The 18,973-nt window shown below is 38.9% G+C and overlaps 2 long non-coding RNA genes across 2 annotated transcripts; both read left to right on the plus strand.

Moving 5' to 3' along the window:
- Nucleotides 1-9,300: 9,300 nt before the first annotated feature.
- On the plus strand, nucleotides 9,301-11,036 carry LOC133033957 (uncharacterized). The gene is made up of 3 exons (XR_009685960.1): nucleotides 9,301-9,405; nucleotides 10,265-10,327; nucleotides 10,789-11,036. It is a non-coding gene; the product is annotated as an uncharacterized LOC133033957 (long non-coding RNA).
- Nucleotides 11,037-16,625: 5,589 nt separating this feature from the next.
- LOC133034922 (uncharacterized) lies at nucleotides 16,626-18,421 on the plus strand. The gene is made up of 3 exons (XR_009686236.1): nucleotides 16,626-16,787; nucleotides 17,647-17,709; nucleotides 18,174-18,421. It is a non-coding gene; the product is annotated as an uncharacterized LOC133034922 (long non-coding RNA).
- Nucleotides 18,422-18,973: the final 552 nt, after the last annotated feature.

The following is an 18,973-nucleotide window of genomic DNA, read 5'->3' on the forward strand; positions in this document are numbered from 1 at the left end:
GTGTCTAAGAATATAATGAAACATAACAAAAAATAACAAGAATTTTTAACAAAGCTCAATTGACAAACTCGATCACAAATTTCTTTCTTTTTTTTGTTGTTTTTTTTTTTTTGATTAAAAGACAGAAAAATAAAATAACCTTGATATTTTTGTAACTAGAATTCACAATGTCCACTTGTCTTTGTCCCTGATGAAAAAATCAAACTCATAAGAATAATCAGAAATTATTTTATCAAGCTAATGAAGTAATAGAATGAGGTCATACCGGTTCACAGGAAAAATTGACTCAGTCACCAAGAATATTAAAGCAAATCAAACAGTATGTAATAGCTTTATAACACCATTTTCGAGAATAGAAATTTTTTTACCACAAACTATGTCAAGCATTAGTGTGTGAAAGTGTAAGCAGGGAACATTGCCCAATTTGTCAAAAAGACTTTTTCTGATAAATTGTACCCATAGGAGACGCTGTCACACTACCTCAATGGTAGCCCTTTTCAATGGTAGCATATCTTCTACATAACTCCTAATTACATAGTTCCAACTTACTCAGAGATGGCTTTCACACATTGAGATAGGTAGCTCTATTCTTCCAATGGAGCTTGAACACACAGTTTTTAAACAACATTATTCGAAAATAGTAGCTTACATAACACTGTTTGATGAACCCGAATATTCCTGTGAGGAGTGAACAATTTTCCTGATAAACCTGTATGACACCATAATATTACAACATTAGCAATAAAATAATGACTGTAATTCTTATGAGGTTGAGATTTTCTTCTAGGACAAAGACAAGAAATTATGAACTCTAGGACAACTCAAATATCAAGGATTAAGAAGAACAAAAACATTAAACAGTACAAACCCCTAAGGATTTCCTTAGAGAAATAAAACGAACCGAGTCAAGAGCTTTAGTAATTATATCTATGTTAATTTCAAATTTATTAATTATTAATTTGCCATATAAGATAATTTTAATATAATATTTTAAATAAAAAGACAAAGTTATCTTTTAATTTAAAATATCTTAAATATCAAAATATCTAATCTTATAATTAAATAATAAATAAATATTAAAGAAGTTAACAAATTTTTAAATCTGACCATAATAGAAAATATTTAAAAATTGGAAACAATCCAAAATAGAAATATTTAAAATTGGAAAAATTCCAAATTGAAAATATTTAAAATTGGAAACATTTCAATTTAGAAATATTTAAAATTGGAAAAATAAATTTTGGGAAACAATCCCATGAAAAAATTGGATTTTTGGGGAAAAAACCTCAAAAAAACGCAATTTTCGGGAAACTGCCCAGGAGGCTGCACGTACAGCCCAGGAAGGCTGCACGCAGCCTCCTACGCGCGCGGACACAAGGCACCCAGCCGAGGTTTCTCGGCGTCAACAGCGTGCATGGGCGGGTAACCTCGGCGCATGCAGGGGAGACACGGGCGAGGCTTACGGGCGCTGGCAGGGTGCACTCGGACGTGTCACGCGCGTGCGATTGAGCAGCCTGCATACCCGAAATCCCGATTTTCCAAAATTCGTAACTTTTTCAATTTTTATCGAAATCGAGTTCCGTAAAAAACAAAATTGCTTAATTTTTCACAAGGAATCCAAATAAAATATTTTCAAAAATTGAAAAAATATTTTTCATGGAAAACGAAACTGTACAACATCAACATTCATCAAACAACACGTAAACCAACATGAAACCATCCAAATCAACACAGAAACATGCAATCATCGTTTTAATTCATATTACATGAAAGTAAATCATTACCATGGCTCTGGTGCCAGTTGTTGGAAATTATTTTACCAGGATCTAGATTTACTAACAAGTATGTTGGATTAACAACCTAATATGAATTCTAAAACAATGAAAATAAACACATATAAAGTTAGAAAACCTTACAGTGGGTGCAGCGGAATAATATGACTCCTTCCGTTCAGATCTCTAGCCCTTGATTCCAATCTGTAGCAGAGCATCCCCAAGATTTGAACCTGGATCTTCTTTTCTCCTTCTTTGATGTAGAAATTCCATAGTCTTCCATACTATGATTGAGATACCACTTGATGTGTGTGGGCACTACTCATTCACTCAAAGTTTTGAAATTTAGAGAGAAGAAAAGAGAGAGAGGCGTGTGAGGCTTTTTCTGAGAGAAACAAAGTGATCAAAGATGTGTGTCTTAGTTTCCTCAAGCCAACACTTTCTATTTATAGAAAACCCTCTAGGTTTAGGTTAGAATTGTATGGCATTAAAATAATGGAAACTACAAATGGTATTTCTCATGCATAGGGCCGGCCATACAAAGGGTATTGGGCCTTACTTTGCAACTTTCCCATTTTGTTATTTTCAATTCCCATTTTCTCAAAAATGCCAATTTTCCAATTTAACCTTATAAATGCCAATTCTAATTATTTAATAACTTGGAAATAATTATCAAATAATATTGCCATTTAATATATTTATTAATTTAGACATATAAAGTCTCTTAATCAATAAATAAACCTAAAATCTCTTTTCTTTACAATTTCACCCTTGCTTAGTGAAAATTCATAAAGTAGACATAGTCTAACTTTTAGAATTTTAATTGATTAATTAAAATCAATTAACTGAGTCCTACAAGCAGTATGGCCTCAACTAGTATGGGGACCATGGGTCTATATAACCGAGCTTCCAATAAGTCGAACCGAATTTACCAAGTAAATTCCCTAACTTATTAATTCCTCATTGAATCCGCACCTAGAACTTGGAATTGCACTCTCAGTCATATAGAAACGCTCTATATGTTCCACGATATAGACACGTCATTAGTTATCCATTGTTATAACCCTAATGTGATCAATGATCCTCTATATAGATGATTTACACTGTACGGGGATTAAATTACCGTAACACCCTACAATGTATTTTATCCTTAAAACACTTAACCCTGTATAAATGATATTTCACCTAAGTGAAATGAGATCTCCACCATTTATCTTCGTTTGGTTAAGCTCGAAGGAAATCATCCTTTACTTCTATTTGCCAAATAGAAGCTATAGATTCCATATTTATGTTAGCGCTCCCACTCAATTGCATTACCGTGTTCCCAAAATGTACGTATCACCCTGATACAAAACTAGGCTTAACTAACAAATCAAAGAACACGAATAACACTCTTGAGATTGAACCTAATCATATCAGGATTTCGATCATGCGATCTAGGATCAACAGGTGATATTGAATTGAATAGATATTACGGTAAATTTTAAAATATCTAATCAAAGTTCAATATCGGTCCCTTCCGATGTATACTCCATACATCCGATACTGGTAAACTTTGCCAATGTCCTGGAAAGGACATAACACTTTTCTAAGGTGTAAGAATACCTATCGCTGATTATACCATGTCAGTCTAAATCCAGTGTTCTGACAAATCAGGGAATCAACTTTTGAACATACAATAAAGATTATATTCCACTGTGCTGACAACACTATAATCTTTAACCAACTCATATGTTCTGGACTTAAAAAGAATTCATACATTATATACACATATAATCATGAAATAAATCATGTGAACCATGCAACATAAAATGTTATTTCTGATCTTTATTAATAGGTAAATCTGATTATATGAAATGAGTTTTATTTAGGGCATAAAACCCAACAAGGCAACACTGCTCATACCAAGTACCCACAACTAAACTGGAAATACCCATTTCTTAAATTCTCAACTAATAACAATTAATCAAAGATCATTTCTTGATCCTGAAGTTTCTTTTCTGTGTTTAGTAAAAATCTTGATAATCTTTTCAAACACATCCAAAAATATATATACCTCAAGTATATTCTTTATTTTATTGACAACCCCTTGGTACGAACTATCATACCAGTTATAGTGAGTCTCTCATTGATGATGCTAATTCATCAACATCCAAGACTCTCGTGTTCTTTTTCCATCATTACCACTAATGTTTCACTCTGTGGTTCATACCATTGCTTTCTTGCAATCATCACTATCTTCATACTTGGTTAACCACTCTAAAATTTATTTTACACTCAATTATATAATTCGTTGTTTAGTAAACAACTTACTTTGTGATCTAACATTCACCAATCTCTCAAATACATGTCCATTAAATTGCATCTCAATTCATAAGCTTTTCTCCATTCTGGGTGAGTATGACTTTCTATAATTTCTTAATAAAGTAATCTTTTCCTAAAATTTCAATGGTCTCCTTATATACCATATTGACTATCTAGTAAATTATGAAGTACTCTCCATCATTACCGTATCACCTTAGGTAATTCAAGTAATCTTCTTTACCTTAGTGATACCACTACTCTTCCTGACGTTCTTTTATACGTTACCCCCGGTAACGTCCCCACTTTAAGCCTCCATTGGGTCCTTACTCCCACAGAATGATGGCTCTTATACACAAGTGCATCACTCTAGCTACTTCCCGAACTAACGACTGGCTCCACGGACCAATCTAAGTGTTTCCAACGTATTTTGCTCTAACTTGCACGCTTCATGGGGAAACTTCCTAAATAAAAGCACCCAAAGTCAAGGACACTCAACCATGGAGTTCTCACATGGTGAGGTACCAAAACAAGATACTTCTTGCTAACATTGGTAGTCTCACGCCTACCTAATCTCAAAATTACTACACAATTGTCGCCTTCAATTCACCTAGAATTCCAGATAATATTCGTAAATTGTCTTACCTTTGCTAAGGCTAGATCACACCTAAACAAAATATTTTATTATTTGAATCAATTAGATCGATGCCTCCATTAACTACTCATGTCCTATATTCCACTTAGGAATACCATTAATTTAACTCATATTGTCATTTTTTCTAATCTGTCTCCCTTGTTAGATGAACTACCACTAAATAACATACATACACAGTCCATTTAGATCTTTTGATGTCCCCCAATTGAGAGTACAATGTTTAATACCAATATAAATCAAAATAGTAATTATAAAATTGCCTATAAATTCTAACTTGAGTCGGTCGAAAGACCGATAACTGAGTCCCCTTGAGTCCTAGCCAGCACTTGGGCAGGACCCGTACCCTTTTATTCTTTAACATCAGTCTTTCTTAATTGTGGGCATGTTCTTTTCAAATGACCCACTACCCCAAAATAACAAGATTTGGCTCTACATTAGCCCAAATGACTCCATTTTGCATCTTGAACACTCAGGATAAGGTCACCATTTCTTATTCTCACCTTCACCGCTATCCTGACTACCCTGGAACCTTTTTGTTTTGTCTCATAATAGGTGGTTCATATAGTTTTTGCTCCTTGATTTACAAGTAAGTTGGCTTCATATATTCCACTACATCTAGTGGTACAACAGGATGTGTCGGTAGTACAAGAACAAACACAAGATGAGCCTATTGTTCTTTCAAATCTTGGATCTGTTTTCCCTTATTGCCTAATCATATCTTGCATATCAGAATTTACATGTTTCCAGCATTATGGCAATAAAGAATTCTCTTCCTTACCATTTGCCTGAGCCTAGATAGCTCGCTAATCAAACTATTCGATTTCCCTTACTGCATAACTTATCACACATTTAGTCCACATCTTTTAACCATTTAGAACTCAGATAGATATCAATATCAATATCAATATGCATATACCATACACATATTCTTATCACAATCATCACTATGCTACTTTTCTCAACATACTTTATAATAGCCTAGGCAGGTAATTCAATAACAAATAATATTAATACTTACTATACCATGACTAGTGGATTAAAACTGTCTGCTTACAATGGAGATTGAGTTGACAATCCATAATTGTATCGATCTATTGTTGGAGCACTCCAATATCTCACAATTACACGGTCTGAGATCTCTTATAGTGTGAATAAAGTGCGCCAATTCATGGTAAATCCATTGACCACACATTCGCATGTTGTCAAAAGAATTTTGAGATACTTGAGTGGGACTATATCACATGGTTTGCTATTTCAACCAATCTCTGAATTTGAAGTCACTGATTTCAGTGATGTTGATTGCGCCAGTGACCATGACGATAGAACGCCCTACATCTGGTTATTCCATATTTTTCTAGCTCCAATTTGATTTGTTGTTGTTGCCCTTAATTTTGCCCAAAATACGTGGACCAATGCGACTGGGACACGTGGATTTTAGGAATGTGGTTCTCAAATAATTTGACTAAGTCTTTTTAGATCAAGAGTATCAGTAAGAAAACACCTCCCGGAGAAGGTATGAGGGGTCCACGTACTCCTAGAGGGCAGAGCTATAGCAAAGCACCTCCGGGAGGCACCAGACCCCATTTGAACAATCACCTCGCATTTAATGCCGCATGGGAGAAGGTGTATTGGAACTGCCATAAATATTAAGTCTGACGGCGTAACCCCACTTCTGCAGCTATTGCGCTATGACTAATAAGCCTAGTGACGGCTACTTTATGAGGGATCACATCAGTCAAGAAGGGATAAAGGATTATATCCACCTAACCCCTAACATACCTAGGGTGTAGACCATGCATTTCCCATTCTGCGTCTATTGGAAATGTGTGCCCCTACTGAAAAGATACAGAAAGACATGTAGTTCGGTTCTAGGGATCATCCCACAAAAACACAATAAAACCCCCCAAACACATTAAGGCGGGGGTCGAGAATTCTGGGTTTCAGAGGAACCAAAGAGAGAAAAACTACCAAGAACATTCTCTGTAATAAATACTCTCATAAATAAAAAAGACTCGTGGACTAAGGCTCATTAATGCCCCAACCACGTAAAAATCTCATGCATTAAACTTCTTACAACTTTCTTATATATTATTAAATTGGTTGCCGAAAACCTCGGTCAACATTTTGGTGCTTTCATTGAGAGCCGAAGGAAGCGTCTGCAAATAGACAACAACCTTATAAGCTAAAACAACAATGGTGGAGACTCACAACATGCGTCAACCCCATATTCCTCAAGACGCCCAAGATCCTGAAGATGAGGAAGTGGCCTCAAGAGTCAACATGGGCTCTGAGGTAGGAGAAGGAACCCACGACGACGAATACGAAGGAAACTTTGACGTGTACGATTCCTATGACGAAGGTAGTTACACAGAACTAGTGCTCTTGAGATGAAAGGTTGCTGATCATGAAGCTGAAATCACAGCCCAAAAAGAGCAAAACAAAAAAATGTAAGAGGTGATGCTTGCCATGCATAAAGCCATGGAGGCGGGAGGGATTCATGTACATTCTAAAGCCATCCCTGTAGGACTTGGAGAAACACCAGAAGAGTCCTCACCAAGCACCCAAAAGCATAAGTCCAGGGAACCTAGCCCTATACGGTATCCCTCTAAAGGGGACCAGCGGAAAAATCCTATCTCCACTCCCGGGAAAAAGAAAAAGGCGCAGGACCCGCGAAAGGTCCGCTCAGATTTCCCGAAAGGGAAAGGTCCGCAGAGGGGCAAACTCCAAAAAGGGAGTCTTGGCCCACAAGATCGAGAGGACCGAAAAAGCGTTTCTGTGCCCCAGGAACCCGGAGAGAGAGGAAGAAGGAGCCAAAGATACCCTCTCGTCGATCTGAGGCATCAGATTAACAGAAAACATGGTGACCTCTGGGATCACCTAGACCAGAAGAGACATGCGCCAGCGGTCTCCATGGGAACGCTGAACGAAGGAATCATGGCTGAGCTTGCCATACTACGTAAAGATATTGCTCGGGTCTCCTGGAGACAAAAAGGCGATGACTCCGACTCTGACTGTGAGGACCGGGAGCCATGTGCCAAGAACATCCTAGAGGCAGAGCTCCCCAAAAATTTTAAGATGCCCGAAATGGTAGCTTATACCGGGAACTCGGACCCTAGAGATCACCTGTCACGGTTCAACCGAGTAATGACGGTCATGAGAGTCAGCAACGACGCCAAATGTTTATGCTTCCCACTAACATTGAGTGGGTTCGCAGAGAAATGGTTCAAAAAGCTGGGACCAGGATCAATGGACTGCTGGAACAAGCTACAAGTTAGCTTCCGGAGACAGTTTTTCACCGCGACAAAGGTTAATCTTGAGGTCAGCGCCCTGACTAGCATCAAGCAGCTGCCCACAGAAACATTGAAGAACTTCATAAAGAGGTTTAAGGAAAAAGCCTCGAAGACTAAGAAAGTTGACGACGGACAATAGCTTTCACTTCTTCAAGCAGGAATCCGTACAGGGACTCCATTTTGGAACGAATTACAGCAAGAAGGAGCCTCCAACCTTCAAGACTTCCAGAAGAGAGTCCAAAAGTACATCAACTTAGAAGAAGCCCAAATAGTGGCTTACGAGGGATACTATCCGACCGGAATAGCAGGGTATGTGCCCAGAGTCCAGCTCCTGGGAACCCTACTAACAGCTACTCCACCAATGAGCAGAATATAATTTTCCGCTACCCCAGGATATGATCAGAATCAGGCATTGGCTCCTACATCTTCTCATTACGAGAATCCTTCTGGGATAAGTGGACAAGTCCCATCTCACTCCGCTCCTGCTGCAAGCCTAGCGGGACCTTCTCAAGGCTCTCGGAGCAAGAGGTCCTCAAAAGGTATTACCCGGACGGAAGACAAGCGTCAGAAAATGGGGTACACTCCCCAATACACCCAGTGTAATACCCTGGAATTAAGGAAATGGATTAGCAAAGCCCTAACTAGTTAATTGAGTATTATTGTAGAATTATATTATATTATAATTTATTATATGCGAATTAATATGAGAAATGACATGTTAAGACCCCGTTGGTGAGTTAGGGGCATTTTAGTAATTTTGACCCGAGAAGGGTAAAACTGTGAATTTAATTTATTTATGTGCTTATGAACTATATTATTATATAGTGTATCTGGTGTGTCCTTTTTTCAGGTGTGTTCTGACAAGTTGGCGCGGTATAGTCACAATCGGGTATTTCGGACCGAACCGGGTTCGGGACCGAAATATAATTTTGGGATAAATTATTGGTATTTTATTTATGTGTGAATAATCTGAAATTATTTAAATATGTGTTATATATGAAATGAATTCAATGCCCTTGATTGTTTGAGTATGTGAGAAATGGCCCTAGGGGCAAAATGGTAAATATGTATTTTGGATTTATTTTCAACTAAAGGCATTCTTTGTAAAAAAAAATGAAATTCATTTCTGCATTTACCTTAACCCTAAAACATCCCCCTTCCCTCTCTCTCTCTCTCTCTCTCTCTCTCTCTCTCTCTCTCTCTCTCTCTCTCTCTCTCTCTCTCTCTCTCTCTCTCTCTCTCTCTCTCTCTCTCTCTCTCTCTCTCTCTCTCTCTATCTATCTCTCTTTGTATTTGGTTGAAAAATTGGTGATTTGCTTGGTATTCAAGCTTGAAATTGAAGAATTGTTTGAGGAGTTGTGGCTTGATCATTGCATTGAAGCTTGAGGTAGTTTTTCTATTGCTGAAATTTAATGAATTTGCTGCTGTGATTTTATGGTTGAAAAGCATGAAATAGGTTGGGATGGTCTTGAGATGCATGTTAGTGTTTTCTTGTTGATTTGAGCATGTTTGTACTTGGATCTTTTGAATTGATGTTGGGTTAGGTTTAGACAGAATTTAAAAGGAATTTTATTGTGTTTTTATTCTGTTATTGAACTTTGAAATTAATTGTTCAAGTTCAACTTCTTGAGCTTGACGTTCTTGGTGATTTTGCTTAAGTTGGAGCTTTGAAGTTTATGATGTTTAATCTGAATTTTTTGGGTTTTTACCATTGAATTTTTAATGCATGAATTGTGTTTTAAGCTTTTGATTTAATTACTGGAAAATCTATTTAATGGATTTAAGTTTTGGTTGTGAATTGAGTTGAAATGGATGAGTTTTGGGACTGAAATTCATTGTTGAAGGCTGATTTTTAGTTGCTGGTTTTTGGTGTTGTTGGAGAGTGAATTAAGTGTAATTCCTCTCTAATTACTTGGTTTATGTTAGGTGAAAGTTTGGTATGATTGTGGGTTGATATAGCATGAAAATTGGTATTTTTGGATGCATTTTCGTGGCTGGAAACTGGGTTTCCTGGGTTTTTAAACCCAGTAGCCGCGGCCATTTTTGGCAGCTTATTGTATATTTTTTCGGTTTTTGTTTTGGTTATAACTTTTGACTCGGGACTCTGTTTGGGACGTTCTTTATATCGTTGGAAAGCTCGTTCCGAGCTCTATCTGAATATTTGGAATTTAAATGCCCAGTTTTTAATTTGTGGAAATGGATTTTGGGATTAACCCTATACTTGTGTATTCCGGAATTGTGACTAGGATTACCGGCACTTGGTCAGGAGCACCCGGGGATTTGGAATCTCCATATTTGTGGGACATCAGGTAAGACAGTAGTTAGCACGTAGAGAGCGCAATGGCGCTTATATGGAATGTGATTTATATGAGAAACTAGAAACCGGGATTAGAGTTATTACTCTAAAGTGAGCGGTTTATTGGCTTAGGGTTATTACCCAAGTGAATTGTTAATATGTAATTGTTATGCCATGATGTATATAGCTGTATATTGAAGTAAAGGGTTATGTGTTCAAGGCATAATCGGGTTGGACTCGGTAACTAGAACCGAGATGAACTGTTCTAAGGCCTTATTGTAATTAGACGTGTGAGCGTAACATGTAGGTCTATGCCACATAGACATAAATAGGCGTGTGAGCGTAACACGCAGGTCTGTGTCATACAGACAAATATGAAATGGCATTATTATTATTTATGTGATGAGTTATATATGATTAACAATATATCTTACAGGCTTGCTGGGCTTGGCTCACGGGTGCTCTACTGTGCAGGAAAGGGTAAATCTATCTCTGATCAGCCATGAGTATAGGAGTTGGGCGATGTATGTACATGTTCGGGCCACACTAGACCAAGCGAGTTGGGGTCTACCAGCGTTGAAACTTTTGTAACTCTATTTTTGCCGCTTAGGTCGGCTAAGGAGAAAAGACTTGTAATATTTTGTAAAATGATTTTTTTTGGGATCCCGAAACATGTAACTTTTGTTTGTAAGGTTAAAATTATTACAAGTTTATTTTCATTCCGTTTTCGTTTAAAGTTTTAATTTCTGCGCTTATTTTAAAACCAATCCCGTTTAGGGGATTAGGGTTTCTAAATCATATTGGGTAGCGTGCCTAAATCTTAGGGCATTACAGTTTGGTATCAGAGCGCCAAGGTTTTTAAACTTCCTGTAGACCGGCCGAACATGTACAATCATCGTCAGAGATAAGCTCGACTCATGGTGCAGTAAGTGTTGAGAGTAAATACTTTACTGCTTGTTTGATCAATTATTTACCGCTTTCCATTTTAGGCACTATGTAAGCATCTAGAGTATTTATGTGATATATGATGCCATGCTTAAAATGCTATATGTTAAGTGTTTAATTATATGAAGTAAATAGTTGAGTTAGGGTTTAAGGTAATAAGTGCATAAGTGTGGTATTGGTGCTTAACTCGCCTGGGTTGTTGGTTACAGGGGTACTTGTAAAAATGGACCCTCCGCAATCATCTAGACCACAGGGCGAGCAAGTAGAGCATGGTGTAGACCAAACCAATCCACCGGCACCGCCTGCACCTCCGCAGAATCTGGGGGATAATGCGGGGATTGGCAATGCTAATCCTCCTGCTGACTGGCAGTAGATGTTCCATGAAATGCGAGGTATCATACTTCGTCAAGAGGAAGAGTTGCGTCGATTAAGGCAACCGGCACCGGCTGCCCCAGTTGAGCAAGTGTTACCACCAGTGCCTGTGCCAGTGGTGGGTAACCAGGGGTTTATGATGCCGCATAGAGATTCCGTGTTTGAGCGGTTTGTGAAGCTGCAACCTCCTACTTTTCTGGGAGGTACTGACATAATTAAAGCTGAGCAATGGATGAGTACAATCACCCGTATCCTTGATAATATGGGAGTGACGGGAACAGAGAGAGTGAATTGTGCAGCTTTCATGTTACAAGATCATGCCCGCGTCTGGTGGGATATTGTGGGACAAACTCGTGATGTCAATGTAATGACTTGGGATGAGTTTAAGAGTTTGTTTGAAGAAAAATTTTATAACATCGTTGTGAGGACTTCACACATGGAAGACTTTGTGAAATTAACTCAGGGGAAGATGTCTGTGGCCGAATACACTCTAGAGTTTGATCGGCTGTCCAAGTTTGCTGGTGATCTGGTGCCCACAGATTTCACCGGGAAACAGAAATATGTGAGAGGACTGAATGCCACAATCAGTCGGGACTTGAAGATTACCACTACTCATGACACTTTGTACAAGAAAGTGGTAGAGCTAGCCTTAGTTGCTGAGGAGGCTGGGCATCAGGTAATAAAGGAGCAGACTGCAAAGGATGTTGTCACGGCATCGAACCCTGCTGCTAGTGGTAATATAAGTAAAGGGACCGACATTGGTAACACTGATCACAAACGAAAGGTTGATGCTTCCAGAACATTAGGGGGTAACAGGAAGTTTTGAGGAAACAGAGGTGGCCGCCAGGGCCGCGGATCTTCATTCCGATCTTATCCTGAGTGTCCAAAATGCAAGAAACGCCATCAGGGTGAATGTCGGGCCAAGACTTGTTTGTAGTGTGGCATGGTGGGCCACTTCATCAGAGATTGTCCTCAGACTAAGAAAGAGGAGCCTAAGAAGAATGTTATTCAGAACCCGGGACGACTTTTTACCATGACTCAGGCTGATGCTGATGCTAGTCCGTCATTGGTGACAGGTCAGTTGTCTATAAATGGTTGTTCTTATACTGTATTGTTTGATTCGGGAGCTACCCACTCTTATGTGTCAAGTAGAGTAATTGAAAATTTCGATAAACCATGTGATATTTATGCTTTGGGGTTTGGTACCCTTTTACCTTCGGAAGACCTTATAGTATCCACTAGGTGGATTTGGTCCTTGTCCTTCTGGATAGACGGTTGTGAATTAACCGCCAATCTAATAGAATTGCAACTGTCTGATTTTGATATAATCCTGGGAATGGATTTTCTGTCTAAGTATGGGGAAACGATTGACTGCAAGCGGAAGATGGTGGTGTTTGAGCCTGATAGTGCCAACCCAACAGTGTTTGTGGGTAAAGTTCAGGGGGCACGCATACCAAGAATAACACTTTTGAAAGATAAGGACCTGATGAGCAGAGGTTGTCTGGGATTCATAGTTACTGCAGTGGATACCAGCCAACCTGTGACATCTGGACCTGAGAGTACAAGATTGGTATGCGAGTTTCTTGACGTCTTTCCAGAAGATCTACCGGGATTGCCACCTACCCGGGAGATTGAATTTGTAATTGAATTCGTTCCGGGAGCGGAACCAGTATCAAAGGCACCGTATCGAATGGCTCCAGCAGAATTAAAAGAATTGAAGATACAACTACAAGAATTACTGAATCTGGGATTCTGAGTTACTCTCCTTGGGGTGCTCCGGTATTATTTGTGAAGAAGAAAGACGGGTCTCTGCGAATGTGTATTGATTACCGAGAGTTGAATAAGCTTACCATCAAGAACAAATATCCTTTACCTCGAATTGATGATCTTTTTGATCAACTGAAAGGGAAGATGGTCTTCTCCAAGATCGATCTTCGCTCAGGCTATCATCAGCTGAGAATTCGAGAGGAAGATGTCTCGAAAACTGCTTTCCGTACTCGGTATGGACATTATGAATTTCTAGTGATGTCTTTTGGACTCACCAATGCCCCAGCGGCATTCATGGATCTTATGAATCGGGTATTCAAGGAATAGATGTGTGATCGTGTTTATTGATGACATCTTGGTTTATTCTGAATCGGAAGAGGAACATGAGTTGCATCTTAGATCTGTATTGCAACGATTACGAGACCACAAGCTCTATGCTAAATTCAAAAAGTGTGAATTCTGGTTATCTCGTGTCTCTTTCTTGGGGCACATAGTAGATAAAGATGGGATAATGGTGGACCCGGCCAAGATTGAAGCTGTTCGGGATTGGCCAATACCAAAATCGGCTACTGAGGTCAGAAGCTTTTTGAGCTTAGCTGGGTATTATCGCCGATTTGTTGAGGGTTTCTCAAAGATCGTTGTACCCTTAACGGAGTTGACTCGAAAGAATTTGAAGTTTGTTTAGACTGATCGGTGTGAGAAAAGTTTTTTAGAGTTAAAACAACGCTTGATTACTGCTCCAGTGCTAACTCTTTCTTCATATAAGGAAAAATTTGTTGTTTATTGTGATGCCTCGAGACAAGGTCTCGGTTGTGTTCTTATGCAAGCTGGAAAGGTAATAGCTTATGCTTCTCGGCAGTTAAAGGAGTACGAGCAGAGGTACCCTACTCACGACTTAGAACTCCCGACAGTAGTATTTGCGCTAAAGATTTGGCAGCATTACTTATATGGCGAGAAATGTGAGATATACACTGATCATAAAAGTCTGAAATACTTCTTTACCCAGAGAGACCTGAATATGAGACAAAGACGCTGGCTAGAATTGGTGAAGGATTATGATTGTGAGATCCTTTATCACCCTGGTAAGGCCAACGTGGTTGCCGATGCCTTGAGTAGAAAGGGGCAGAGTCAGATAAATACTATGAATCAAATCTCGCAGCAGTTAGCAAATGAGATGACTCGAGCTAAAATCGAGTTGGTTGTAGGGCAATTGGCTAATATTACCCTGCAATCTACTCTTTTAGAGCGAATCAAAGAAGCACAATTGCAAGATCCAGAGTTAATGAAATCCCGAGATAGGGTTTTGGCTGGGAAGACTAGTGACTTTACAGTGGATGAAACAGGAATGTTACGATTTATGAATCGTGTTTGTGTGCCTATGGATGATGATATTAAAAGAGAGATTATGACTGAGTCTCATACGACTCCTTACTCAGTTCATCCGGGGTCAACGAAGATGTATCAAGACCTCAAGGCCATGTTTTGGTGGCCAAGCATGAAGAATGACATCGCTGAGTTTGTTGCTAAGTGTCTTACCTGTCAGCAAGTGAAGGCTGAACATCAGAGGCCTGCAGGGTTGCTGCAGCCATTGAATATCCCAGAGTGGAAATGGGAAGACATTGCTATGGACTTTGTGGTAGGCTTGCCGAGAACCACGGGACAGTTCGACTCTGTATGGGTCATAGTGGATAGGTTTACAAAGTCAGCGCACTTTTTGCCTGTTCGAACGAACTTCTCCATTGATCAGTATGCTGAGTTATATGTTAGAGAAATTGTTCGTCTTCATGGTGTCCAAAAGTCCATTGTTTCGGATAGAGATCCGAAATTCACATCAAGATTTTGGGAGAGTCTACATCGAGCTATGGGAACTCAGTTAAAGTTTAGCACAACATTTCATCCTCAGACGGATGGACAATCCGAGAGGACTATTCAGATCTTAGAAGACATGCTACGGGCATGTGTGCTTGACTTTGAAGGATCATGGGTAAAGTACCTTCCCCTGATCGAGTTCTCGTACAACAACAGCTATCAGGCAACAATCAGGATGGCCTCTTATGAGCTTTTATATGGAAGAAAATGTAGATCACCTATTCACTGGGATGAGGTAGGTGAAAGAAATTTCTTGGGTCCCGAGGCTGTCCAGAGAACAAGTGAGGCAGTTGATAAAATTAGAGCGCGAATGCTCGCGGCTCAGAGCAGACAGAAGAGTTATGCTGATCCAAAGCGACGGGATATTGATTTTCAGATCGGGGACATGGTGTTTATCCGAATATCGCCGATGAAAGGCATCAAGCGCTTTGGTAAGAAAGGAAAACTTAGCCCCAGGTTCATTGGACCTTTTGAAATCCTTGAGAGGATAGGGCAAGTAGCGTACAGGTTGGCTATGCCCCCAACGCTGGCAGCTGTACATGATGTATTCCATGTTTCGATGCTTTGAAAATATGTCTCAGATTCGTCCCATATCCTGAGTTATGAAGCATTAGAACTACAACCAGATTTATCATATGAGGAACAACCGGTGCAAATACTTGACAGAAGGGAGAAAGTCTTGAGAAACAAGACAATTGCACTGGTGAAAGTGCTATGGAGGAACAGTAAAGTAGAAGAGGCAACCTGGGAACTCGAGACGGATATGCAACAGAAATATCCAGAGTTGTTTAGGTAAATTTTGGGACGAAATTTCTATAAGGAGGGGGTAATTGTAATACCCTGGAATTAAGGAAATGGATTAGCAAAGCCCTAACTAGTTAATTGAGTATTATTGTAGAATTATATTATATTATAATTTATTATATGCGAATTAATATGAGAAATGACATGTTAAGACCCCATTGGTGAGTTAGGGGCATTTTAGTAATTTTGACCCGAGAAGGGTAAAACTGTGAATTTAATTTATTTATGTGCTTATGAACTATATTATTATATAGTATATCTGGTGTGTCCTTTTTTCAGGTGTGTTCTGACAAGTTGGCGCGGTATAGTCACAATCGGGTATTTCGGGCCGAACCGGGTTCAGGGCCGAAATATAATTTTGGGATAAATTATTGGCATTTTATTTATGTGTGAATAATCTGAAATTATTTAAATATGTGTTATATATGAAATGAATTCAATGCCCTTGATTGTTTGAGTATGTGAGAAATGGCCCTAGGGGCAAAATGGTAAATATGTATTTTGGATTTATTTTCAACTAAAGGCATTCTTTGTAAAAAAAAAAAAATGAAATTCATTTCTGCATTTACCTTAACCCTAAAACAGCCCCCTTCCCTCTCTCTCTCTCTATCTCTCTTTGTATTTGGTTGAAAAATTGGTGATTTGCTTGGTATTCAAGCTTGAAATTGAAGAATTGTTTGAGGAGTTATGGCTTGATCATTGCATTGAAGCTTGAGGTAGTTTTTCTATTGCTGAAATTTAATGAATTTGCTGCTGTGATTTTATGGTTGAAAAGCATGAAATAGGTTGGGATGGTCTTGAGATGCATGTTAGTGTTTTCTTGTTGATTTGAGCATGTTTGTACTTGGATCTTTTGAATTGATGTTGGGTTAGGTTTAGACAGAATTTAAAAGGAATTTTATTGTGTTTTTATTCTGTTATTGAACTTTGAAATTAATTGTTCAAGTTCAAGTTCTTGAGCTTGAAGTTCTTGGTGATTTTGCTTAAGTTGGAGCTTTGAAGTTTATGATGTTTAATCTGAATTTTTGGAGTTTTTACCATTGAATTTTTAATGCATGAATTGTGTTTTAAGCTTTTGATTTAATTACTGGAAAATCGATTTAATGGATTTAAGTTTTGGTTGTGAATTGAGTTGAAATGGATGAGTTTTGGGGTTGAAATTCAATGTTGAAGGCTGATTTTTAGTTGCTGGTTTTTGGTGTTGTTGGAGAGTGAATTAAGTGTAATTCCTCTCTAATTACTTGGTTTATGGTAGGTGAAAGTTTGGTATGATTGTGGGTTGATATAGCATGAAAATTGGTATTTTTGGATGCATTTTCGTGGCTGGAAACTGGGTTTCCTGGGTTTTTAAACCCAGTAGCCGCGGCCATTTTTGGCAGCTTATTGTATATTTTTCGGGTTTTTGTTTTGGTCATAACTTTTGACTCGGGACTCCGTTTGGGACGTTCTTTATATCGTTGGAAAGCTCGTTCTGAGCTCTATCTGAATATTTGGAATTTAAATGCCCAGTTTTTAATTTGTGGAAATGGATTTTGAGATTAACCCTATACTTGTGTATCCCGAAATTGTGACTAGGATTACCGGCACTTGGTCAGGAGCACCCGGGGATTTGGAATCTCCATATTTGTGGGACATCAGGTAAGATAGTAGTTAGCACGTAGAGATATGCACAATGGCGCTTATATGGAATGTGATTTATATGAGAAACTAGAAACCGGGATTAGAGTTATTACTCTAAAGTGAGCGGTTTATTGGCTTAGGGTTATTCCCCAAGTGAATTGTTAATATGTAATTGTTATGCCATGATGTATATAGCTGTATATTGAAGTAAAGGGTTATGTGTTCAAGGCATAATCGGGTTGGACTCGGTAACTAGAACCGAGATGAACCGTTCTAAGGCCTTATTGTAATTAGACGTGTGAGCGTAACATGTAAGTCTATGCCACATAGACATAAATAGGCGTGTGAGCGTAACACGCAGGTCTGTGTCATACAGACAAATATGAAATGGCATTAATATTATTTATGTGATGAGTTATATATGATTAACGATATATCTTACTGTCTTGCTGGGCTTGGCTCACGGGTGCTCTACTATGCAGGAAAGGGTAAATCTATCTCTGATCAGCCATGAGTATAGGAGTTGGGCGATGTATGTACATGTTCGGGCCACACTAGACCAAGCGGGTTGGGGTCTACCAGCGTTGAAACTTTTGTAACTCTATTTTTGCCGCTTAGGTCGGCTAAGGAGAAAAGACTTGTAATATTTTGTAAAATAATTTTTTTTGGGATCCCGAATCATGTAACTTTTGTTTGTAAGGTTAAAATTATTACAAGTTTATTTTCATTCCGTTTTCGTTTAAAGTTTTAATTTCCGCGCTTATTTTAAAACCAATCCCGTTTAGGGGATTAGGGTTTCTTAATCATATTGGGTAGCGTGCCTAAATCTTAGGGCGTTACACCCAGTACATAGAATTGACAGACTCCCAGGCACGTGTATATTTTGCCACTAGGAAAAATACGTACTACCGGAGACCACCTCCTCTGTACAGAGATAGCTCCCGAAGGGACCCCAACAAAAGATGTGAGTACCATAACAACATTGGACATAGCACCAATGAATGCAAAAGCCTTAAAGATGAGATCGAGAACTTGATTCGATTGGGTCATCTCTACGAGTGGATTAAGAACCGGCTGCCTTATCTCAACCCGGTTCCAGCAGCAGGACCTTTGCCCCAAGGAGCGCCAGGGGGTGCGTCTGGAGCGTTAGCACCAGTCGCTCCCCTGGGGGAACATCAGCAGATTCCTGGCTTGCCACCGAGACCCAATGGAAGAGTAGCTATAATCTCTAGAGGACCCCATATCGAAGGGACTACTCGACAGGAATTGAAACGTTACACAG

Source organism: Cannabis sativa, chromosome 2, assembly GCF_029168945.1.
Source record: "Cannabis sativa cultivar Pink pepper isolate KNU-18-1 chromosome 2, ASM2916894v1, whole genome shotgun sequence".
Classification (NCBI taxonomy): domain Eukaryota; kingdom Viridiplantae; phylum Streptophyta; class Magnoliopsida; order Rosales; family Cannabaceae; genus Cannabis; species Cannabis sativa.